At 39.5% G+C, this 25,994-nt stretch overlaps 1 protein-coding gene and 1 long non-coding RNA gene across 2 annotated transcripts in view; both read left to right on the plus strand.

The window, feature by feature from the left end:
* The window catches only part of LOC113018375 (protein NLRC3-like), a 143,393-nt gene that overhangs the window by 76,912 nt on the left and 40,487 nt on the right, over positions 1–25,994 (plus strand). The window lies entirely within an intron of this gene.
* LOC113017839 (uncharacterized) lies at positions 2,838–25,331 on the plus strand. The gene is made up of 3 exons (XR_013904988.1): positions 2,838–3,084; positions 18,438–18,522; positions 25,050–25,331. It is a non-coding gene; the product is annotated as an uncharacterized LOC113017839 (long non-coding RNA).

Here is a 25,994-nt window from a genome sequence, read left to right on the forward strand (position 1 = left end):
ACTGCTCCACGCTGCACGAATCTGAATCAAAATCACTCAGACGCGCCCACGTAGGCATTCCACTAAAACCATGTGACCACCTTCACCTTTAAACCTGTCGTGAATATAATTTTAGACTCTTCACTTTATTTTGAAAGAACAGATTTGCAGGAAGTGCGGCTGCTGCAGAAACTCTTCACTTTTCACTGGCTTTAATCTTGAAGGTTTCTCCAGATGTGGAACTTTCATGCTAAACATTCAACATCTGACGACCGTCTCCGTGTAAAACACTGACAAACTCAAACTTTATACGGTAACTGACAGATTTATTCCTCCATTTTCAGGCATTTCACAATGAACTTGGATTAGTTTGATGATTTTATTCACGTTGGTGAATAAAACCAGCCAAGAGGCTGATTCCTGCAGAGGAGGAGGCAGAGTGGAGGAATCTGCAGGTTCTGTCTCTAACACACAACCAGAGCTTCAATCATAACGAGCACATAATAAAACCATGATCCCCCCTGATCGACTCTTTTAGCCTGTTTCCTCTGGATCGAACAGGATCTAACAAACCCCAGCTTCTGCTGGGACACTGGTCATCATGGGAGGAAAAAGATGGCTGCCGTGTTGCTGTTTCCTGTCTTACACCAGCGTTATACTTCCTGTATCTGTGGGTCTGAGTTTTTAATCAGAGGATGAACTTAAAGCTTTCAGTCTGCTCTACAACCCACCACCTATCCACACGTCTGCTAAGACTGGAAATCAGTAAAACTTCTACCAGACTTTAGTAAATATTGCATTAAGATGAGCAGACAGATTTTAATCTCAGCATCGTGCACACAGATTTTTCAGGACACTGGAAGAGTTCCTGCCGTGGATTTAGATGTTAGTGTTGTGTGGATGATCCCATTCTGTGATCTTTGTGTTACTAACACTGATGCTTTTACACTTTAGGACCCTCGAGACCTCTGCTGCTCAGCCGTCCTGATCGCTGCCTCCACTTTAACCAGAGGCTGTAACCTCTGATCATTTCACCTGCACCGACAGTAAAACTCTTCTCCAGAACCAAACGTGCCATAAACCCGTCACAGCTTCATCATCAGCTCAGTCTCAGCAACATGCAGACGACCGAGCAGCAGAAACTCTGCAGGGAACGTCTGAAGTCTGTTCTTCAGTTTTCCCAGCTCACTGTTTATTGAACATGAGACAGAAAAATAACTTCACCTTTAATGTGAAACTTTTATCGCCTGTGACATATTTGCAGGAAGTTTACATGCTGTGATTTAGTGTCACAGCCATAAATATCACACAAGCATCCTGTGTCCCATGTGTCCCAGCATCCTCTGTTGTCAGGGATCCTGGGTCTGAGCGACCCAGGATCCCTGAGCAGTTATGAATTATATTATTATTATTGTATGTATATTTGGTGTTGCTGTCTTTCTCCCTGTTTGCGTGTGTGTATATGTGTTTCGGCGGGCGCCTTCAGGCCTGGTGGGTGTGGCCCTGCTGACGGTCTGGCCACACCCGAAGCCACAGACCTGCTGCTGATCAGGCCACGTCGGGGGAGCTACTTAGGAGAGTCTTGGAGCTCCCACCGACGCGGGATCATTCCGTGAGACTCCATGTTAGTCATCCTGTTGAACTGAGTTAGTGTGTGTATGCCCGCGGTTATATGTGTCCTGACGGCTGCGTCTATTGTGTCCCCAGGAGAAGTGTGGAGCGCCAGACGGCAGCCAGCACGAGGGGTGCTGAGACACGGGAGCGGAGAGCACTGAGACACGGGAGTCAGGGAAAGCACGGGGATTTATTGTTGTTTGTACCATACACTGTAAATAAACGCACTGTTTGTACATAGAGCACCGCGCCTGGGTCCTGCTTCCCCACACCTCCCACGGTTTGCCATGCCGAGCCGTGACATCTGTGTTTAGGGAGGAGCAGTGAAAGTGAAAGTGTTGATCCTCCGTTCAGAGTAGTGATGGGATTTCCGGCTCTTTTTAGAGAACCGGCTCTTTCGGCTCCAAACCGGCTCTTCAGATTGTTTTGTTGCTTTAATTAATTTATTATTAACAATAATATAAAATTATGCACAAAAGGAATTACTGACGTAAAAAAAAGTGGTTATGGTAGATATATGCGGTGGCCCCTTGAGACAAAACACGTACAAACTCCAAAACACATTTCTAACTGAACTTCCAAAGCAGAGCTACTAGATCACTTAAATTACACAATTGAAATTGTTTGTGTATTTATACATAGGCACTCATATATATTCAAATAATTTAAAAAAATTTTCATTTACCTGTTACTACCACACACCAAATCCGGTCGTTGGTACTTGCTGGCTTGTGTAGCCATGAGGTAACAAAAGCTCAACACTGCGCCCAGCATCCTGGAGCACTTCTGTTGTCTTTTGTACGTGTTTTGAGTTTTTATGTGCTTCAGAGTTTGTACGTGATTTGAAGTTTGTATGTGTTTTGTCTCTAGGGGCCACCGTAAATATACTTTTATTTATTCACTCCACATAAAATGTAATAAATAAATCATATAATACAAAAATCAACTATTCACATTTCAACTTTTAACTGTTTAAATTTTCAGCTTTTTCCTTTTACAAATTTAAAGTGAAACAACACAAAACACTGCAAACCACAACACAATTAAATATAAATTAAAATATGAAAACAAAAAGAACATGCATATTCTCTGTCATATGGACCTGCATGAATAAACTTTCTGAATCCTTTATCATCTCAAACTGAAAATAGTTGTGGATGATTACTATACCTTTCTAATGTGACGTTGTTGGCCCTGGCTCTTTCTCTCTCTCTGCCTCTGTTCCTGTGCTACTGAGCGTAACTACCGCCCCTCCCCCCTCTGCCCAGCGTAAAGCACAAGGCTCGTGTGCAGAGTGAAGCAGGAAAAAAGTGCAAAAGAGAGAGAGAGAGAGAGAGAGAGGGTGAGAGAAAGAAAAAAAAATGTGACGGCTCGTGATAAGGAGGCGGCTGCGTCGTTCACGTCTAAGATCCGGCTCTAAGAGCCATTTCGTTCGCGAACGACCCATCACTGGTTCAGAGCAGCAGGAGGAGGAAGGTGGAGCTGAGGCAGGTGAGTGTTAACATGAATATGTTTCTTCTTATGACATAAAATAATTCCACACTGTTCGTGTCTGTGGGTGAAACGTGAGGCCGGTCGGCTCCTCTGAGCGCTGGTTTCCTGTAAGTAGAGAGGAAGTGAGTTCAGCTGAGAGAGCAGGAGGAGAGTGAGAGCTGTGCTGAGGCAGGTGAGTGTTAACACCGCTCTGACATTACTGTGTCTCTGTGGCGGGAACAACAGGCTCCGTCAGTGGAGGCAAAAATAATCAGACTTTGGTTTTTCAAAGGAAACTACTTTATGTTGGGAGAAGCCGCGCGCTGATTGGATAACGACTTGTCAATCTCAAGTTATTAGCCAATGAGCGCACAGGTTCACAGTAAGACCCGCCCTTATCACGACATTTTTAAAAACTAAAATGGCGACAGAAACTTTTTTTTTTTTTTGTAAATTAAACTTTATTTACAAACAACAGTATAACATTCAAGGCACCATCATTAATCCGATTATGTTACATCCTTGGTTGAGCATTATAACAAAACAAACAAACAAACAAACAAACAAAACGAACAAAAAAAAACAACAACAACAACAATAAGCACAAAGCTAAAAGAGTTAGCACAAAAAGAAAGAACAGTCATTGAAGGATTTGAACCTAAGGCAAAAAATAACGTGCAAAAAAAGGGCAGTCGTGATTATAAAATAGGGAGTTTTTTTTTTTAACATAGATTAAACTCTTTAAATAAAACAACAAGTTTATGAGCTTTCTTGTTATTCACAAGTTTCAGCGATTTAGCCCAGAGTCTAAAGTCATTCAGCCATCTGTTTATACATGGTTTAAAGTATCTGAATTTGTGAATAAAAAATTTTCCCATTAACAAAATCGTCCTAATCAACAGGTCAAAATCTGCATTCTCAGCAAGTATTCCAAATTTTATTACTGTCACTGTCAAATGTGGTAACTGAATTCTCCTGGACTGTAGCCAGCTCCACATGTCAGTCCAGAAGGAGTGCACTGATTCACAGTAGAAAAACAAGTGATCCAGACTTTCAATATCATTTTCACAAAATGTGCAGGCGTTCACATCTAAGTTAACTTTCCGTCTTAAGAATTCATTGGTTGGATAAACCTCATTAATGATTTTAAAGTGAACCTCTTTTACTTTAGGGGAAAGAGGAAGTGAAATACAGTGGGGCAAAAAAGTATTTAGTCAGACACCGATTGTGCAAGTTCCCCAACTTAAAATGATGACAGAGGTCAGTAATTTGCACCAGAGGTACACGTCAACTGTGAGAGACAGAATGTGAAAAAAAAATCCATGAATTCACATGGAAGGATTTGTAAAGAATTTATCCGTAAATCAGGGTGGCAAATAAGTATTTGGTCACCTCAAACATGGAAAATCTCTGGCTCTCACAGACCTGTAACCTCTTCTGTAAGACGCTTTTCTGTCCCCCACTCGTTACCTGTATGAATGGCACCTGTTTGAACTCATCATCTGTATAAAAGACACCTGTCCACAGCCTCAAACAGTCAGACTCCAAACTCCGCCATGGCCAAGACCAAAGAGCTCTCGAAGGACACCAGGAAAAGTATTGTAGACCTGCACCAGACTGGGAAGAGTGAATCTACAATAGGCAAGCAGCTTGGTGTGAAAAAATCAACTGTGGGAGCAATCATCAGAAAATGGAAGACATACAAGACCACCGATAATCTCCCACGATCTGGGGCTCCACGCAAGATCTCATCCCGTGGGGTCAAAATGATCATGAGAACGGTGAGCAAAGATCCCAGAACCACACGGGGCAACCTGGTGAATGACCTGCAGAGAGCTGGGACCAAAGTAACAAAGGTCACCATCAGTAACACACTACAACGGCAGGGAATCAAATCCCGCAGTGCCAGACGTGTTCCGCTGCTGAAGCCAGTGCATGTCCAGGCCCGTCTGAAGTTTGCCAGAGAGCACATGGATGATACAGCAGAGGATTGGGAGAATGTCATGTGGTCAGATGAAACCAAAGTAGAACTTTTTGGTATAAACTCAACTCGTCGTGTTTGGAGGAAGAAGAATACTGAGTCTCATCCCAAGAACACCATACCTACTGTGAAGCATGGGGGTGGAAACATCATGCTATGGGGCTGTTTTTCTGCCAAGGGGACAGGACGACTGATCCGTGTTAAGGACAGAATGAATGGGGCCATGTATCGTGAGATTTTGAGCCAAAACCTCCTTCCATCAGTGAGAACTTTGAAGATGAAACGCGGCTGGGTCTTCCAACATGACAATGATCCAAAACACACCGCCCGGGCAACAAAGGAGTGGCTCCGTAAGAAGCATTTGAAAGTCCTGGAGTGGCCTAGCCAGTCTCCAGACCTCAACCCCATAGAAAATCTGTGGCGGGAGTTGAAAGTCCGTGTTGCTCGGCGACAGCCCCAAAACATCACTGCTCTCGAGAAGATCTGCATGGAGGAATGGGCCAAAATACCAGCTACTGTGTGTGCAAACCTGGTAAAGACCTATAGTAAACGTTTGACCTCTGTTATTGCCAACAAAGGTTATGTTACAAAGTATTGAGTTGCATTTTTGTTATTGACCAAATACTTATTTGCCACCCTGATTTACGAATAAATTCTTTATAAATCCTACCATGTGAATTCATGGATTTTTTTTTCACATTCTGTCTCTCACAGTTGACGTGTACCTCTGGTGCAAATTACTGACCTCTGTCATCATTTTAGGTGGGGGAACTTGCACAATCGGTGGCTGACTAAATACTTTTTTGCCCCACTGTATTTCACTTCCTCTTTCCCCTAAAGTAAAAGAGGTTCACTTTAAAATCATTAATGAGGTTTATCCAACCAATGAATTCTTAAGACGGAAATTTAACTTAGATGTGAACGCCTGCACATTTTGTGAAAATGATATTGAAAGTCTGGATCACTTGTTTTTCTACTGTGAATCTAATTTCCAGTAGAGAAGGACCTGCTGATGGAAAGCTGAGAGTTTAACAGGTAACGAACTGCAATCAAAGTCACAACGTAACAAAAAGTCTATTCCACCCATTTTGCCAAAAATCACATTGGGAATAATGTTCCAAAAGGAATTTTTGTTCCTAATGAAAGATCTTAACCATTTCAGTTTTAGTACACCATTCATAACATCAAAGTCAATGGCATTAGCCCCACCCTCTTCATAATTCTTAATCATATCATTTTTCTTTATATAATGACATTTGTTCCTCCATATGAACCTAAAATTAAGATTATTTATAGATTTAATTAGTTTTGGAGATATGGGCAGAGAAAAGGCTGGATAGATTAGTCTGGACAGACTGTCCATTTTGGTTAGCAAGATTCTCCCAAACAGAGTTATGTCCCTTTGCAGCCACCTGTTTAAAATAGACTTACACTTTTCTATATTGGCACAGATATTCTTATTTTCAGTTGATGTCTTATCCTTGCAAATTACAATGCCCAGATACTTCACCTCTTTTTTGATCTGTATATTATCTATTGCTTGCAGGGTACACTCATGCAGAGCTAGAATTTCGCATTTATTAATATTCAGCTGTAGGCCAGAAGCTTTGGAGAAGTGGTTGATCACCTGTAAGGCTAAAGGAATCTGGTCCTCATTTTTTAGAAACAGGGTGGTATCATCTGCGAGCTGACTGATTATTATCTGTTCACCCATCACAGTTAACCCCTCAATGTGACTGTTTTTAATCAAAATAGACAACAGCTCAGCAACCATGATGAACAGAAGTGGTGAGCTGCTACATCCCCAAAACCAGCCTAATATTGTTATGAATTAGTCTTCCTTTCAAAAAACCTGATTGTGTTTCGCTGATAATGTTTGAGATGCCTTTCTTTAGCCTCTCAGCTACAGCTCCAGACAGGATCTTTAGTAAGGTGATGGGTCTTAAATTGTCTAAAATTCTTTTATCCTTACCCGATTTAGGAATCAGGGTTATCAACCCTTGTTTCATGCTCGGCATCAGTTCTTTTTTCTCTATCGATTCCTTTAATGCATCAAACAATAAAGTTCTTAGGTCCTTCCAGAAGAATTGATAAAAATTAGTAGTAAGTCCATCTGTCCCTGGGGACTTGTTTAATGCCATTTTCATGACCACCAAATCCAGTTCCTCAATTTTAAACTCTGAATCACACAGATCTTTGAAAGGCTTGTCAATACATGGGATAAGATTATGAATCTTATCAAAGAAACTATCAGAATCAGCTGCTGAATATTCTGAGGAGTACAATTTGGAATAAAAAGTGAAGACTTCCTTTTCAATCTTTCTGAAATCTTTACATTCAGTCCCATTTATCAACAAGCTTGAGATTAGATTTCTCTGCTGTCTACACTTTTCCAGCTTACTAAAATATGATGAGTTCTTTTCACCTGCCTCAATCCACTTGGCTCTCGATCTTATAAAGGCACCGTGGGCTTTCTCTAGGTAAAGATCGTCCAATTTAGTTTGTAACTCCATCAATTTATTCTTCTCTTGCACGTTTAGTTTTTCTTTACTACAGCACTGAGTTATTTCACGAAGTAAATTACTTTCATATTCCCGTTTTTCCCTGTTCAGTTCTTTGCAGAATTTTATAGTGAATTCTCTGATTTTGAATTTAACAAATTCCCATTTCTGTATATTACCCACTACTGAGTCATCATTTTTTTATATCTGTAATTATATGTCTAATTTTATCACAATACTTGTCCTTATTTAAAAGGCTGGCATTAAATTTCCAATATCCTCTGCTACTACGTCTCATCCTTGTTGGTTCTAAGACAAGATCAATGAAACAGTGATCAGAAAGGGGTGCTTTGGAGATTTTAGATTGTGAAGTACACCTCAAAATGTCATCGCTCACTAACCAATAATCAAGTCTTGACCTGCTTTCTCCATTCGGTTTAAACCAAGAATAATTCTTAACTCCAGGATTCAAACTTCTCCAAATGTCTGTAAAATTATTATCACTAGAAAAGTTCTCAATAATGTTATTCTGTTGCCTCCTTCCTAAGCGAGGAGGCCATCTGTCCATCCATTCATCTGGTGTCATGTTCCAGTCTCCTCCTACTAGGATGTAATCTGTGGGGTACATAACTTTAAACTCTGAAATAACATTTGTTAGATTTTCCAATAGACTTTTATTTTGACCCTCATTATTATGTCCATAAAGATTTGTAACAATTAGAAATATACCTTCGCTCTTCAAGACTGCAGTTAACCAATGACCCTCACTATCAGCTTTATATGTTATAATCTCCCCTGGGAACTTATTAAAACAAATCGCCACACTTCCAGATCTGTTAGATCCATGGCTGAAAAGAATCTTGTCTCCCCACTGATTAGCCCAAAAGGTAGCATCGGCATCCACAGAGTGAGTTTGTTGTAAAAACAGACAATGACATTTTTGCCCCTTGCAAAATAAAAAAAGTGCCTTTCTCTTAACAATTTCCTTCAAACCCCGAACGTTTAATGAACCAAAAGAAATTTTTGAGTGAACCATAATAAGAATATGCTAAGAAAATAACTTTTTTTAAAAAAGAAAAGAAAAATATATAAATATGAGTTTAAATTGTAACACTTGTCACCAACTCAGTGACTAATAATCTTTAACTTTAAGTAGAACTCTTTTGTCCCATTAATAATATTCCACTGTATACAGTCTTACATCAAGTCTTTCATTCAACGTCAACGATCCTCCGTCCTTCGATGTATCCATGAGGACCCCGGAAAAAGGCCCGTTTCCCAGCCCATCTGGCTTGTTCAATTTGCGGCCACAGCCGCCTCCTCTCTTCCCAGTAGGGGTGGGTTTTTATAACCGATTCATCGATTAAAATCGATTCTGGCTTGGATAACGTAAAATCGATTCATTAAAATCCTGAATCGATTTTTTAATATAAATTTATTTTGCCCGAAATGCCAGAATCTCTGGTGACATCTCACAAAATTTCAAGAACCACCAAACAGTTAAGACAGTAAATGAGAGCAGGTACAGGGATTCTGCACATAGACTTAAGCGCGACCCGCGGATCAGAATCAGTTAGATGTCGCCTTTCTCACAGTCGGGGCTGAAAGCCGACAGCTCGCTGATTCTGATCTGTCGGCGGGTCCGCGCTTTGTGTTCACGCCCTTTATGCGCTGATTGTAAAGCTGTTAGTTTGATCTCTCTCCAAACAATATTGACCGAACCAGCAGCAAAAGAAGATCCAAACGCTTCACATAAACATCGTCATGAATTCACTCTGACTTTTACTGTTTTGCTTCCATCGCTATGCGCAGCTCTCTCTCTCTCTCTCTCTCTCTCTCCCTCTCTCTCCCTCTCTCTGTACTTCAAGAACAGTTTCCCTTTCTTCATTATTCGCTTGCTTGTTACGCACAAGTCTACTGTTGCTTACAGCGCTGTCAGCCGCTGTTTTTTTTCCTTTTACATTCTTCCGAAAAGAAAACCTCATTTCTGCTGTTCAATACTGAACAAATGTAAACTTTTTAAAATTATTCAAAATGCAAAATGCTTAGCCGTGTCTCTAATAAAACCGCTGTAACGTCAGAGGTAATGTTCATTAATTAATGGTTTTCTTTCGTTTTTGATGTACTGCAGAATATTTTTATAAAATCCCAGGCCAGGAAAATCACCTTCATGTTTTTCTGTGTTTTATCCTCAGCTACTTTGACACAAAGGCATCTGCTGTGACGCTCACACCTGTGATAAAGTCTTGCGTGTGTCAGCTTCCTTTTTATTGATACAAAAATATGTAAATGTACTGATCTGAATTATATTTCTGACTGTCTGTCTGTCAAAATTTCCCAGATTTAAATCAAATCGTGGATCGAATCGATTCAGGACCTTGTGAATCGGAATTGAATCGATTCTAGAAATCAGTGACGATACCCAGCCCTACTTCCCAGTCCTTCCGCGGCAGTACCTCAGCGAAGTGGAAACCCCTGTTCTTACAGACAGCCGAATCTTTGGTGCGACGCCAAATCTCCTCTTTCACGTGTCTCAGAGCAAACAGAATGATGATATGTCAGACCTTGTTCTCAATCTTCTTCCCAACTCTATGCACCACATCCACAGATTCTTCAAGCTTTGATATCATATCAGGTGCGATCTTGCCAAGAATTCCAATAACCAGCGATCTGACATCTTCATCTCTTTTTTCTTCTAATCCTTTAATCCGGAGGCACCACCTCATTTTGTACCTTTCTTGCTCTCTCACTCTCTCCTTGAGATCGTAGTTATCTTTGGTCAACTGCTCGTTTCGTCTCTCCAACTCTTTAACCTTTTGTTTACATTCTTTCACCTCCTCCGAGTTGAACTGAACCGCTTTGGCTAGGCTGGCTAGCATCGTACTAGCTTGCTTGCATTGCACACTCAGGTCAGCTAGCTGCTCGTCCACTCTTTTTTCAAGGTTTAGAATCGCTTTCAATATAGTAGCATTGGAGACTTCGTCACTTTCACTTATCTCTGCTGACTTAGCTTTCTTTTCTGCAGGCTTCTTACAAGGTGTAGATGGAACCGAATCATTGCCCCGTTCCCTTTTGCTCATCACTGCTACGTCCATTGCTACGTAGTCATGATCCGTTCCTTCTCTGCTGTCTTCCCTTCCATCACATGGCGATGTTGTTTCTTGTTTTTTGAGGTCGAGTTTGAATTTAGCAGGTTTAACTATACTTGGGGCAGTCATTTTACTACTTTTGAGTGGAAACAATAACGAACACAAAGTAAATTCTGGGACAAGTTCAACGAGCTCCTAATTCGTACGACTGCTCAACACGCCATCTTGCGCCACCACGGATGATGGCGACAGAAACTCTGGTCGTGTCTTTTTTTTTTTTTTTAACTTTATTTAACAAACAATGAGTATACAACAAACGAACAGATGAAGTATACAAAACAACAGAACATTAACACAAAAAGCCAAGGGTAAAAGAAAAAGGTAACAATTATAAGAATACACGCAAAAATTCACATACATATATTGTTTTGGGAGCCTTTTTGTTGGTGGAGTCTGATATTGATTGTATGTACATTTCCACATCCTTAAAATAATGACAGAAATATGGTGTTTTGTTAGTAAACTTACATTTATGGATAAAAAAATTAGCTAAAAGTATTAACAAATTTATCATAAAAAAACATTTATCATACTTCTTGGGGAACTTAAAGAAACAGAATAAAACATTTTCCCATCGTAAAGAAAACTCCCTTAAAATATGGACAATAACAAACCTGCTAAATTCCTTCCAGAATCTCTGTGTAAAAGAACAGTACCAAAAAAGATGTGTCACAGTTTCTGGATGATCCCCACAGAAAGTACAATTAGTATTAATGTCCCTTTTAAATTTTACCATGTAGTGACTGGCTGGATAACATTTATGTAGAATTTTAAATGAGACTTCTTTCACCTTATTTACAATCAAATATTTATGGGGGACCATCCAGACTGTCTTCCACTTGATATCTGGAACATATCGGTTCCAATAAGATATTACATATGGGAGAGAGACGATATCTTCTTGGAATAAACTACGTATTCTCTTATTGCTGTTACCAAGTTCCTGTGAAAAGCAGATTTTTCCTATTGGTGACTCAGCTGGATCAGGGAGAGCATAGGTGTCAAACTCTGGCCCGCGGGCCAAATTTGGCCCGCAGCCTAATTACATTTGGCCCGCGAAGCCATACCAAATTATTATTAGAGCTGGCCTACTGGTATTATACAGCTAATATATATATTGTTTAGCATTAAGCTTTGCTTGTTCCATATTCAGTTTTTCAGAAAAACTTGTTTGAGTCCATAAGAAGAGATTCATTCTTAAATCTGGAGGAAGATTTTTTTTTCAGTAAATATTAATGTTAGCCCGCGACCTTGTTCCAGTTTTGAATTTTGGCCCACTGTGTATTTGAGTTTGACACCCCTGAGGGAGAGTGACTGAGGTAGATATTGAGCTGTCAGTGCTTTTATATAATATTAAAGTCCCTGAGGGTATGGCACCAAGCACCACTGAGAATTCCTGAACACTGATTGGAAAATTATATAGTGCAATAAAGTCGTTGTAAGTAAGTAGTTGTCCCTCTTTATTAACCAGCTGAGCCACCAATAGGATCCCATTTTGGACCCAAGTTTCCAGGAAAAGTGATTTATTTTTATATAAAATATCTCTGTTGTTCCAGATGAGGTATTTGTGAGGTGAGAAGTTGTGTTTATAAATGAGGGTCCACGCTAAGAGGACCTGCTTATGGAAGGATGAAAGCTTTACAGGGAGTTTCTCAACATTGTAATTGCAATTTAAAACAAAATTAAAGCCACCAAAACGAGAGAAAATATAATGTGGTATAAAGTTCCAGATAGAGGTAGGGTTTTTAAGAAAATGTTTGGCCCAATTAATTTTGAAAGTGTTATTTAAAGTAGAAAAGTCTAAAACGTTAAGCCCACCTGATTCGTACTTATTCATCACAACAGTTTTTCTAATATAATGCGTACGGTTTTTCCATATAAAATTAAAGAGCATACAGTCAACATCTTTACTAATTTTCTTATCCAGATGTAAGGAGACAGCAGCATATGTTAATCGGGATATCCCTTCTGCTTTAGTAATTAACACTGTACCTTTCAAAGACAAGTCCCTTTGCAGCCACTGGTTGAACTTTTTTAGGGTTTTCTGTATAATTGGAGTGAAGTTTGAAGAGAATCTTGATTTTTGGTCTTTGGATATTAACAGTCCCAAGTATGTGACTTCTTGTTTAACAGAGATATTACAGATAGTATTTGCAGGGCAGTCTTTAATTGCTAGTAACTCACACTTTTTTAGATTTAGGCATAAACCAGAGGCCTCAGAGAAATCACTAATCACAGTAAGAGCTGGAGGGATTTGGTTTGCATTCTTCAAGAAGAGTGTGGTGTCATCGGCTAACTGGCTGATGACGAGCTCCTTATCAGCTATGGTGATTCCTTGTACAACACTGTTTGAAATATTAGTTGCAAGAATTTGTGTACAAAGTAAAAATAAATATGGTGAAATAGGACATCCTTGGCGAATACCACGTTTCAGGTCAAATCTCGGGGTGGAGCCGTTAATCATTTTAATAGAACTATTGCCATTTGTGTATAAGGTTTTGACAGCTTTACAGAAAAACTTGCCAAAGCCAAATTTTTCCAAAGAGTGGAAAATAAATTGATGTTCAATTGTATCAAAAGCCTTATAAAAATCCAGGAAGAGAATGAAGCTATTGTCAGATACCAAATCAGAGTAATCAAGTAAATCCAAAACCAGTCTAATGTTATTAGAAATGTGTCTGTTTCTCATAAAGCCCGATTGTGTCTCATCAATAATTGTTTCCAAGACCTCTTTAATTCTGTTAGCAAGTATTAAAGCCATAACCTTATAGTCATTATTGAGCAGGGAGATGGGTCTCCAATTATCAATAAAGAGTAAGTCTTTGTTTGGTTTTGGAATAAGTGTTATGAGACCTTGAGTTAGAGAAGGAGGGAGGATGTTATTCTCTATACTTTCTGTAAAAACCTGCAGTAAAAATGGAGCCAGGAGATTAGAAAATGATTTATAAAACTCTGCAGTCAAACCATCTGTGCCGGGAGATTTATTGGCCTTAAGTGCAGAAATGGAATTACAAACTTCCTCCACAGTCAGAGGGCTGTCACAATAACTTCTATCTTCCACAACAATAGATTTTAGGTTTTTAATATTATTGAAAAATCCTGTTGAGACAGCCTCATTATATTTTGAGTTGTATAGTTTAGTATAGAATTCGGCACAGAAATGTGAAATTTCTCCAGGATTGTCAGAGACAATGCCATTAATATTTAGTTGATGAATAGAGTTTGTTTTTGATCTGTATTTTTCAAGTCTGAAAAAGTAAGCAGAATTTTGTTCACCCTCCTCCAGCCACCTCTTCCTGGATCTTATGAAAGCACCCTCAGCCTTGAGTCGTTATAAACCGTCCAATTTATTTTGAAGTTCTAGTAAACTTAATTTATCTTCCTCTGAGATTTCTTCTGGAGACTTCTGGTAATAAGAGGCAATTCTGCTTATTACTTCTTGTTCTTCAGCTTTCCTTAATTTAGCAATTTGACTCCCATATCTTCTCAATTTGCATGCTTCAAATTTAAAAAGTTCCCAATTGGTACAAAAGGACTTCTCTCTGTTAGCTTTGTTCCAATAATAAACAATTAATTTATTAATCTGCATGTTAACCATTTTATCTTTTAGTAAAGAATTATTTAACTTCCAATAAGAGAATTTATGAGGTATATTATCCAGTGTAAACATTCGGACGTTAATGTAAATTGCTCTATGATCAGTGAGGGGAGTGGCAAGTATATTAATGGTAATATTATCTTTATCAATACAGTCAGAAACAAGCCAAAAGTCAATACGTGATTGCCTGGATCCTGTCTTATTGCTCCAAGTAAAGAGTCTATCATCTGGAAATTTTTCTCTCCAAATATCCACAAGATTAAATTTTCCCATGAAATTTTTTAAGTTTGCACTGTATGAAGACTGCTGCCCTGGAGGCCACCTATCAACCGTATTGTCTAAAGCAATGTTAAAGTCTCCACCAATTAAGAGGACTGAATTTGGGTATTTGGAGAGCCAGAAATTAATTCTTTCTTCTAAGGAGTCAAGTAATTTATCATTTTCAGTTTTATTATTGTAACCATATATATTTACTGCAATGAAAGTACTGTTATTGTGTCTGATTAGTGAGCAGAGGTAGTGTCCTAAGGTGTCACAGTCAGAGTGTAACACATCTACAGAAAAAGAATTTTTAAGCGTGCCAACTCCAGCAGAACGCTCAGAGCCATGGGACAACCAGACTTCATTACCCCATTGTGATTTCCAAAAATTTGTATCAGCAGGTGTGGAATGACTCTCTTGGAAAAAGCAAAAATCTGTTTTAAATTGTTTGGCAAATAAAAACAAAGCTTTGCGTTTACATGTTTGTCTTAAACCCCTGGTATTAAGAGAAACAAATGAAAAAGACAAAGTTATTAGAAAAAAGAAAGAGAAAAAGTAAGTTCTAAACTTCTACAACTAAGAATAGATCTATAGGATAAGGGGACCGGGTGCTGCACAATTTAGGTAGTAGAACAGTAAAAACCCTGAGTGACTAAGCTTATAAAAATACAGTATTTAACTATCTGCTATGGTTTAAATATAGCTTTTTATAGATAAACACACTCTTCAACACAAAATAAAACTTTAACCTGAGGGTGAAAATATCAAGTTCACCATGTAAACAAGCTTACAGAAATGTCATTTCGGAGACTGAATAAGCGTCTCTATGAAGGAGGGAAAACTTCTGATCCACTGATGAATCCTCGGCCTCCCACGAAATAAGCCGGCTTACCCTCCTTACGGACTTTGTCTATCATCGGCCACAGTTTGTCACGACGTTCTCTGTCCTCCCTGGACAGATCTTCAGCGAACCTCAAATGATTGTCCTGCAGGTAGGAGGATGTTTTGGCTGCTTTCCATACAGCATCTCTGTAGATTCGGGAGGTGAACTGCACGATGATGCCTCTAGGTCTGGTGCTACCTTGTCGCTTGGCTCCGAGTCGGTGTACGGTGTCGATGACGTCAGGCAGCCTATGATTTTGTTCTGGCAGAACAGACTGGCATATCACAGTCACCTTTCCCCTTGCGTCTTCTTTCTCAGCCTCCCTGACTCCATGTAGTCTGAGATTCCACCTCCTGGAATATCTTTCCAACTCAGAGATTCTCTGTTGGCAGTTGTCCACTCGACCTTCCTCTTTAGTTACTTTTTTTTCCAAGTCGCAAACTTTCCCCTTCATATCTTTCATTTCCGCGCACACAAAATCAATCGTCTTTTTGAGACCCTCAATCTGGAGCATATTCTCTTTCACCATGTTCGAGTTCTCTCTCACCATGCTCTCAATGTTATCAGACCTGGTGTTTATTAGTGCCGACAGACGAGAAATTATCTCATTTACATCAACTGGGTCAGAGTTGCTGCGTTCGTACATCACCTTCTTCGGAGCTGGCGATTTGAGAGGTGTAACAGGGAGAGGTGGGAACTCATCCACTTCTTCTTCGGCTAACGTGAGTGCCACCGTAGTAGCTGCGTAGTTATGGAAGCTACCCATTAGCACGTTGCTGGGCGTAGCACTCTCCTCGTTAGCATTCTCAGGCGCTATCTTAGACTTGGAACTTTCCAGTCCCCTTTTCGCTCCTTTCTGATTCGGCATTCTGCTGCTTCTTGCCCTATGATTGCTGCATCTTCTCTTATTTAGTGAATTGTTAGTGTTAGCAGCATAAAGTTGAGGTTTTACCGTTGTTCACGAACTTTCTGTGCAGAACTCGGTAGAGAGCGTCTACTCACTCCGCCATTTGGCACACCCCCGATCGGGTAGTGACAGTGTCCAAATTCATCGGCTGCATCCTCCCGAGGACCCGGCCTTCGCGGCGTACGTGGGCTGGGTCCTCAGAAGGTTGGATATGCTGGAAGTAAACAGCTGGGGAAATTGGACGGTCTAGCCTTCTGATTAGCGTCACCGCTGTCTCGGTGGAGTTTAATAAACTCGGCTGTCTGTTCCTTGCTATCTGCAATATAACAGGACACTGGAGTAAATTCTCGACCGTCTCATACTTCTGTTTAATCAGTTTTCTGTTTGATGTTTATTCAGCTGTGTAAAAACCAAGGAGGAACCCACCCGGGGGATCAATAAAGTTTTATTTTATCTAATCTAATCTAATAACTTTAATCTCAGCCAAACCGATTTACTCACGAACAAACAAAACACTGAAAAAAGCCAAACAATAACATTTTTAGGTTGTCTAAGTAAGTTATGCAGGCCCGTGCAGGGGGGGGGGGGGGGGGCTGGAGGGGCTTGAGCACCCGCCCCTTTCCTGATGGGTGCCCAAAGTGCCCTTTTGTTGAGGCAACTTTTAAAAAACATTTTTTTTTATTTTATTTTTTTTATGTGTGTGTGCGTGCGGAGTCCTGTCTGTGCCCCTCAACAATAATATTTAACTATTAATCACAGTTTTGCTAAATAAAAGGATCTGGCTTGCATCAGTCACATGATCACATTTAACCAATGATCGCCCTTGATGGCAGAACGCGCTGGTTACGAGCCGGGAACGAGCTCACAAAGAGCACGCTCATTTTTAGCGGTCCGGAGCTGTAGGAGAAACACAAGTTAACTCAGAGACACAGACTGATGCGACAAACCCAGTAAGTAGGTGTATAGCGTACACTGTAGTGTGTAGCACACAGGAGTATTGGCTTATTACGTACACGTTGGTAAGTTGTCTTGTGGCAATTTGACGAACTGAAACAAACGAGCGTGCTGTGTGTGCAACAGCGCGACAAACATTACCTGTCCTTTTATTAACTGCACAAGTAGTGCTGGTCATAGCTGCTGGCTACCTGTGTAAGGCTGTCATGGGTCTGTAGCTCTGTCACCGTTTTAGTGAACATATTTAGTTTTAAAGTAAGTTACAGAGCATTTCCTGCCTTTCTGGGGGGATTATATTTCACTAAAAACGATCTAATATACATGTCCACATAATTATGCATTATTATAATATTTTAAAAAACACACGCTGTATTTTAAAGAACATACTTTAAGAAGCAGATTATATTAGATTTATATTTTAAATAAGACAAAAGTTGGATTTTACAGCAGCAAAATGATTGTATCTCTACAGTTTAAAAATGTAATAAGCTTTGCCCTGCACAGAGTGGATAGTGAAACAAATGCAATCATCATAAATACATTATTTCATATTTATTACTTCCCCCTCCTCATTGCTTTATTATTGTAGCTCTAGTAATAAATAATAATGTAAGGATTCTGGATCAGCACCATTATGCCCATAGTATATACAGTATTCTGAAGAAGGTCTAAAATGTCACTGTGTGTGCATGTGTGTGTTTTATGTATATGGATTTTTTTAAATTATTACTCATGATATAACATTGTCCAGACATGGCTGGTAAGGACATGAGGAGGAAACAGTAGGAGCTGTGTGAGGCTACTAAAGGCAGGGCTATAACATTTTTCTGTCATCATTTTATTATAGATTAAGTGCAAGAGTTGTTAGGTGTGGATAATTAGATTATAGTTTATTGCAATAGCAAGTTGTGCCTTGTTCTCAGATAGACAGCAAGTGGAGAGTGATATATGAAATGATGGGATGGAAGGAAGAAGAGAAGCAAAGAGTGATTCACAGGCAGAGCCTAATTTGTTTCTCACAGTTTTTTGTTGCCTTATGGTTCCAAGTGCTGTCACCAATCTTTGCATTTTGTTATTATCTTATGACACTTGTTTAATCAGCTACCATCTCTCCTATGGACTTTTTAATGTCTACAGTCTCAGATCAACACAGCCCTGCCCTCCAGCACTATCAGCAGCAGGAGCAGCAGAAACACCTCAACAGCAACATTGTACCCATCAGGTAAAACATCGACTACGTTTGCTTTGCCTTGTCGCCACCTCACAACAGTGATATAGTATGATGCAATCCCATATTAGATTGTTGATGAATGTGTGTTGTTGTTATTCAGCCTGGTTCAATGTGCCCCTTTTTAACTTTGAGCACCCGCCCCTTTAAACGTCTCTGCACGGCCCTGGACTTATATATCATGTTTAACCTGAGTAGCGAAAGTCCGCGGTGATCTGAAAATGATGTGCCGGGAGTTGTGCCGTTCTCGGTGGCTTCAGTGACCCTCGAGCTCCCGGCTGGCTATAGTGCTGGTGGGTAGCAGACGTCTCCGAAAACGTCGAAGCACTTTTGCAAATATGCGGTATCTTGATAAACCGAGCAGATATTTGATGTTTACACAGCTACTTTCTCGCCTGAAAATATGTTAAAAGTTTATTTTGTGACCCAGAAAGATTAGTATGAGTAATTTTAAAACTTAGTAGCGGCCGCCAAATTGAGGAACTGGATTTGGTGGTCATGAAAATGGCATTAAACAAGTCCCCAGGGACAGATGGACTCACTACTAATTTTTATCAATTCTTCTGGAAGGACCTAAGAACTTTATTGTTTGATGCATTAAAGGAATCGATAGAGAAAAAAAGAACTGATGCCGAGCATGAAACAAGCGCTGATAACCCTGATCCCTAAATCGGGTAAGGATAAAAGAATTTTAGACAATTTAAGACCCATCACCTTACTAAACACTGACTATAAGATCCTGTCTGGAGCTGTAGCTGAGAGGCTAAAGAAAGGCATCTCAAACATTATCAGTGAAACACAATCAGGTTTTTTGAAAGGAAGACTAATTCATAACAATATTAGGCTGGTTTTGGACCTCCTTGAGTACAGTGAAATAATCCAAGATGTCACGGTCCTGAGTCTGTGGACTCAGTGTTTTTCTGTTTGTATTAGTTATCTTTGATTTCATGATGTGTTTTGATTCTCTTGGGTTTGATTTTTGTCGCTAGTATTCCTAACTCCCTAGGTCCTTGGCATTTCTTGTGTTCTCCTTCTTAGGTCGTGGTTCTGTGTTACTTCTGTTAGTATACAGTCATCTCTGTCAGTGTGTCTCTTGTTCTGTCACTGTATCCCCTAGTTTAGTCCACGTCTGTTCAGTTTCCTGTTTTACTTTGAAAGTCTGTGTACTATGTCAATGTGTTGAGTTTTGCCGCCCCTTGTCTTGTCATGTCTGATGAGTCCCAGCTGTGTTCTCCTCCTGTTTCACATTCCCTAATCACCTCAGTATGTATTTAAGCCCTGTGTTTTTCCCTGCCAGTTGTTGCGTCCTCCACGTTTGTTGTGTGTGTATTCGTTGTCGTCTACCTTCAGCATCTCCAGTCTAGTTAGTTTAAGTTGTTGTTTATGTATCGCCAAGGGTGACTCACCAGCAAATAAAGCTGTCGTTTAAGTTAATGTTTTGTCTCTGAGTCCTGCACGTGGGTCCAGCCACTGACAGCCACACAACTCATCGTGACACAAGAGAGAGGATACATCCTGTTCTTAGATTTTTACAAAGCATCTGACTCAGTTGAACATACGTTCATATTAAAAACTCTGCAGTCTTTTGGTTTTGGACAGGAATTTATCAATGTTATAGAGATGCTATATAATGACATTAACAGCTCTGTTTTGCTAGAACATGGTACATGTTCAAGGTTTGAGGTTAATAGAGGGATAAGGCAGGGATGTAGCAGCTCACCACTTCTGTTCATCATGGTTGCTGAGCTGTTGTCTATTTTGATTAAAAACAGTCACATTGAGGGGTTAACTGTGATGGGTGAACAGATAATAATCAGTCAGCTCGCAGATGATACCACCCTGTTTCTAAAAAATGAGGACCAGATTCCTTTAGCCTTACAGGCGATCAACCACTTCTCCAAAGCTTCTGGCCTACAGCTGAATATTAATGAATAAGAAATTCTAGCTCTGCATGAGTGTCCCCTGCAAGCAATAGATAATATACAGATAAAAAAAGAGGTGAAGTATCTGGGCATTGTAATTTGCAAGGATAAGACATCAACTGAAAATAAGAATATCTGTGCCAATATAGAAAAGTGTAAGTCTATTTTAAACAGGTGGCTGCAAAGGGACATAACTCTGTTTGGGAGAATCTTGCTAACCAAAATGGACAGTCTGTCCAGACTAATCTATCCAGCCTTTTCTCTGCCCATATCTCCAAAACTAATTAAATCTATAAATAATCTTAATTTTAGGTTCATATGGAGGAACAAATGTCATTATATAAAGAAAAATGATATGATTAAGAATTATGAAGAGGGTGGGGCTAATGCCATTGACTTTGATGTTATGAATGGTGTACTAAAACTGAAATGGTTAAGATCTTTCATTAGGAACAAAAATTCCTTTTGGAACATTATTCCCAGTGTGATTTTTGGCAAAATGGGTGGAATAGACTTTTTGTTACGTTGTGACTTTGATTGCAGTTCGTTACCTGTTAAACTCTCAGCTTTCCATCAGCAGGTCCTTCTCTACTGGAAGATCTTAAGGGATTTGGGCTGTAGCTCATTTTACGGATGATAATGGGGTCTTATTAAAACATGAGACGTTTTGTGAGAAATTTGATGTAAGATGTACTGCTAACAGATATAAATCCCTAGTGAAAGCCATTCCAGTCCCTTTGAGATTAAGGATAAAAGAAGATATTGTGCACTCTAAAATTTCTCCTGGACTGAGGCAGCTCTGCATAGCTGGAGCTGAATTTGGTGACAGCAGGTTTACAAACAAAGTGATCAGGAATATTTTGATCAACGACATTTGCCCTAATCCGGTTAAAAGAAATTATATCCTTAAAGAATTTGAGACCATGGAGGTTAAGGCGATAAGAAAAAAGTATATTTCACTTCCTCTTTCCCCTAAAGTAAAAGAGGTTCACTTTAAAATCATTAATGAGGTTTATCCAACCAATGAATTCTTAAGATGGAAATTTAACTTAGATGTGAACGCCTGCACATTTTGTGAAAATGATATTGAAAGTCTGGATCACTTGTTTTTCTACTGTGAATCAGTGCACTCCTTCTGGACTGACATGTGGAGCTGGCTACAGTCCAGGAGAATTCAGTTACCACATTTGACGGTGACAGTAATAAAGTTTGGAATACTTGCTGAGAATGCAGATTTTGACCTGTTGATTAGGACGATTTTGTTAATGGGAAAAATTTTTCTTCACAAATGCAGATACTTTAAAGCTAAACCATGTATAAACAGAAGGCTGAATGACTTTAGACTCTGGGCTAAATCGCTGAAACTTGTGAATAACAAGAAAGCTCATAAACTTGTTGTTTTATTTAAAGAGTTTAATCTATGTTAAAAAAAAAAGAAACCTCCCTATTTTATAATCATGACTGCCATTTTTTGCTCATGGTATTTTTTGCCTTTGGTTCAAATCCTTCAAAATACATACAAAATCAGTATCGATACTGACGTAAATTAATAGAAATAGAGATGGACCGATACGTAATATCGCATTGGTCCATCTCTATTTCCCTTTCTGGATTAAGTAAGGTTGTAAAAGCAGCTCGATGTACAACCTGTTCTTTGGATCCTCTACCAGCCTGGGCTATAAAGGAACTGTGGTCAGCATTAGGACCCTACATTCTGTTTCTTTTAAATACTTCATTGAGTCTCTCCTGAATGTTTTAAATCAGCTGTGGTAGTACCAATCTTGAAAAAGCCTGGACTGGATGTTGACATGGTCGCAAATAGGGCAGGGTATCGTCACTGAATTCTAGAATCAATTTGATTCCGATTCACAAGGTCCTGAATCAATTCGATCCACGATTCGATTCAATTCGATTTGAATCTGGGAAATTTTGCCTCAGACAGTCAGAAATATTATAATTCAGATCAGTACATTTACATATTTTTGTATCTATAAAAAGGAAGCTGACACTCGCAAGACTTTATCAAAGGTGTGGGCATCACAGCAGAGGCCTTTGTGTCAAAGTAGCTGAAGATAAAACAGAAAAACATGAAGGTGGTTTTATAAAAATATTCTACAGTAGATCAAAAACGAAAGAAAACCATTAATCGACATATGAACATTACCTCTGAAGTTACAGCGGTTTTATGACAGACACAGTGTTTTGCATTTTGCATAATTTTAAAAAGTTTAAATTTGTTCAGAAGCCTGTTGAACGGCAGAAATTAGGTTTTCTTTTCGGAAGTAAGTAAAAGGAAAAAAACAGCGGCCGACAGCGCTGTAAACAACGGTAGACTTGTGCGTAACAAGCAAGCGAATAATGCAGAAAACAGATTTTTAGACAGGAAACTGTGTGTGAGAGAGAGAGCTGTGCATGACGTGTGATTTTATCCTGGTGGAAGCAAAACAGCAAAAGTCAGAGTGAGTTCATGACGATGTTTATGTGAAGCGTAGTTTGGATCTTCTTTTGCTGCTGGTTCAGTCAATATTGTTTGGAGAGAGATAAAACTAACAGCTTTAGAATCAGCGTAAAAAGGACGTAAACACAAAGCTCGGAGCCGCCGAAACATCAGAATCAGCGAGCTGTCAGCTTTCAGCCCCGACCGTGTCCGTGCCATCGGGTGAGAAAGGCGACATCTCACTGATTCTGATGCGTCGGCGGCTCTGAGCTTTGTGTTTACGTCTTTGTGCAGAATCCGTGTTCCTGCTCTCATTTACTGTTTCAGCTGTTTGGTGGTTGTTAAAGTTTTGTGAGGTTTAACCTGAGATTCTGGCGTTGGTGCAAAATGCAGCTGCTCGCATTTTAACAAGAACTGGGAAATTTGAGCACATTACCCCTGTTCTGAGATCTCTTCACTGGCTACCTTGTCAGGTTTGAGCAGATTTTAAGGTCCTGCTGCTCACCTACAAGGCTTTAAACGGATTGGCACCTTCATACCTCTCCGACCTTTTACACCTTTATGTTCCATCTCGTGCTCTCCGATCTCAGGACTCTGGTCTTCTAAAAGTTCTTAGAGCCAGAAAAAAGACAATTGGAGAGCTTTTTCTTTTCATGCCCCGTTTCTGTGGAACAACCTCCCACAAGATATTCGGCAGGCTGCTCTGTGGAGGTTTTTAAAACCAAGTTGAAGACACATTTGTTCACCTGATCCTACATGTCTTAATTCTATGGCTTTTAGTTTTTACATTTTTATTGTTTTTAACTTGTATTGTGTCTTTTACCTGTATTGCTATGTATCGCTTTTATTTTATTTATCTCTTTAGTTGTACAGCACTTTGTTTGAAAGCGCTTTATAAATAAAGTTATTATTATTATTATTATTACAAGGTCCACGTTTACGGGAACATCTGCTACAGATATGGGAGAATATTTGATTTCTATGGTAGACAGAAGCCACGGGTGTGTTCAGTCAGACGTTTAGAATAAACTTTGGTCTATAAATGTGTTTCATGATTTATTTTTAACTCCAACTGCTTATTTGTACTATGCTTTCATTTCAGAGTGCAATGAGAAATAAAAAGGATATTTTCAATAAAACTGTCACGATCCTGGGTCTGTGACTCAGTGTTTTCTGTTTTGTATTGTTAATCTTTGATTTCATGATGTATCTTTGTTTATTCTTACGTTTTGGTTCTGTGTTTTGCTGTACCTCTAAGTTCAGTCTTTCTATTTCCTGCTTTGTTGTGAAGGTCCGTGTCTCATGTCAGTGTGTTTAGTTTGCGTTTCCTCTGTCTCGTCTTGTCAATCACTCCCAGCTGTGTCCTCCTTCTGTGTCTCATTCCCTCGTTATCCCTCTGTGTATTTAAGCCTTGTATTTGCCTCTGTTAGTTGCTGGTTTGTCTGTGTATCTGTCAGGGTCCTGGGTCTCCTGATCTAGTGGTTTCAGTTCTTTGTGATTTTTGTATTATGTCAGTTTAGTTTGTGAGTTATTCTATGCTTCCTAGGTTTTGATTCCCTGTCCCCCTTGTTTCTCTGTGCACTCTGTTCTGTGTTTAGTCTTCTCTGTCCATTTGTTCCGCCCTGTGTTGTTGCCTTCTGTGTCTCCCTCTGTGTAACTGTCTATATAGTGATGTGTTGTGGTGCTTTGCTCCCACCCCTTGTGTTCTGTGTTTTCGTCTTCCCTTCGTGTACTATTAGTTTTTAGGTTTTTGCTTAGTTTCCATGCTCACCTTCGCCATTTCTGTTTGTATCACCATGTGATGAATAAACTCACTTGCATCTGAGCTGCCTGCATAAAGGGTCCTTTGATAATTTACACACGGCTCGCAAACCGTGACGAAAACACTGGAAAAATTGGGCTGTTCTAAAACGTTTGACGGGTAGTGTATATATTTAGTTTATATATTTTCTTTATTTATAATAGTTTGTTTTATATTGTAGCAAAGTGTTACTTGGATACTTCTCTATGTGCTTCTTCATGTGCAATTTTGTTGCATTCTGAGCCTAAGAAATTTATTGGTGGTAGTGATGAACTGCTGTTAGAATCAAGTTAAATTATGATAAATCAGACAATTACCTCTCCAGCTGTTGTTACAGTCTTTGTTTATCGGATCCTTACAGGGTAAAAGATGACGACACCTAAAGAAATCCTTCTGGGGACTTTGAAGGATTTGGGACGTGATGACTTTGAAGAATTTAAGTGGCATCTGAAGAACGGGTCTGTAGAAGGTTTACCAGCAATCCCAGAGAGTGAACTGGAGAATGCAGAGAGGACGGACATAGTGGATCTGATGTTTGATACCTACTCTATCAACACTTTTCAAGTTGCTAAAAATCTTTTGGGGAGGATAAACAAGAATGATCTGTTGGAGAATTTAAATAAAACCATCCCAGAACCCACAGGTAAGTCAGGGAATGACTAAACAAAAAACACATAAACAATAAAAACATTAGTTAACATTACACAGGTGCCATTAAAATCCATATAAATAATAAATCCAAAACACTTGCCAACACTTTCAGGAGTGAGAGACTGCAGAAAGCCAACAGTTTGTGTTTTATGCATCTGCACAAATAACCTCCTGTGTACACATGAATATCTGCTCTTTGGGTTGGTTTGATTAAAATGGGACCAGCAGCAGGTTTTCTGCCCATTTTACAGATTTATATTGTGAGATTGGTTTTAGAGCTGTTTTATCAACATAAATGAGGCGACAACAACAGTTTGGGACACGTCACAAATATGATCAAAGTGCTATTTCTTAAATCTATTTACCAGTTGAAGGTAAAGTTAAAAAAAATGGCTGCCATTTCTTTCTGCTGTTTGGAGACCCAAACAAAAAAATGCCCACACAGTAAATGCTTTTTATTATGGTTTATAAACAGGACACTAAGGTGATTGGTCAAAAGTTGGAGGAAAGCCACAGTTCTCCTTATATGACTAAAATCCACCATTTCAGCTCATGTTTTTTCTTCTGCAGCTTTCTTGGAGATTCCACTTCAGCCTTCTGCTGGCAACGCTCCAGTTACCAAGCTTCCCTTAGGCAGCATCATTAGAAGACATAG

This window comes from Astatotilapia calliptera, chromosome 23 (genome assembly GCF_964374335.1).
Source record: "Astatotilapia calliptera chromosome 23, fAstCal68.1, whole genome shotgun sequence".
NCBI classification, from domain to species: Eukaryota; Metazoa; Chordata; class Actinopteri; order Cichliformes; family Cichlidae; genus Astatotilapia; species Astatotilapia calliptera.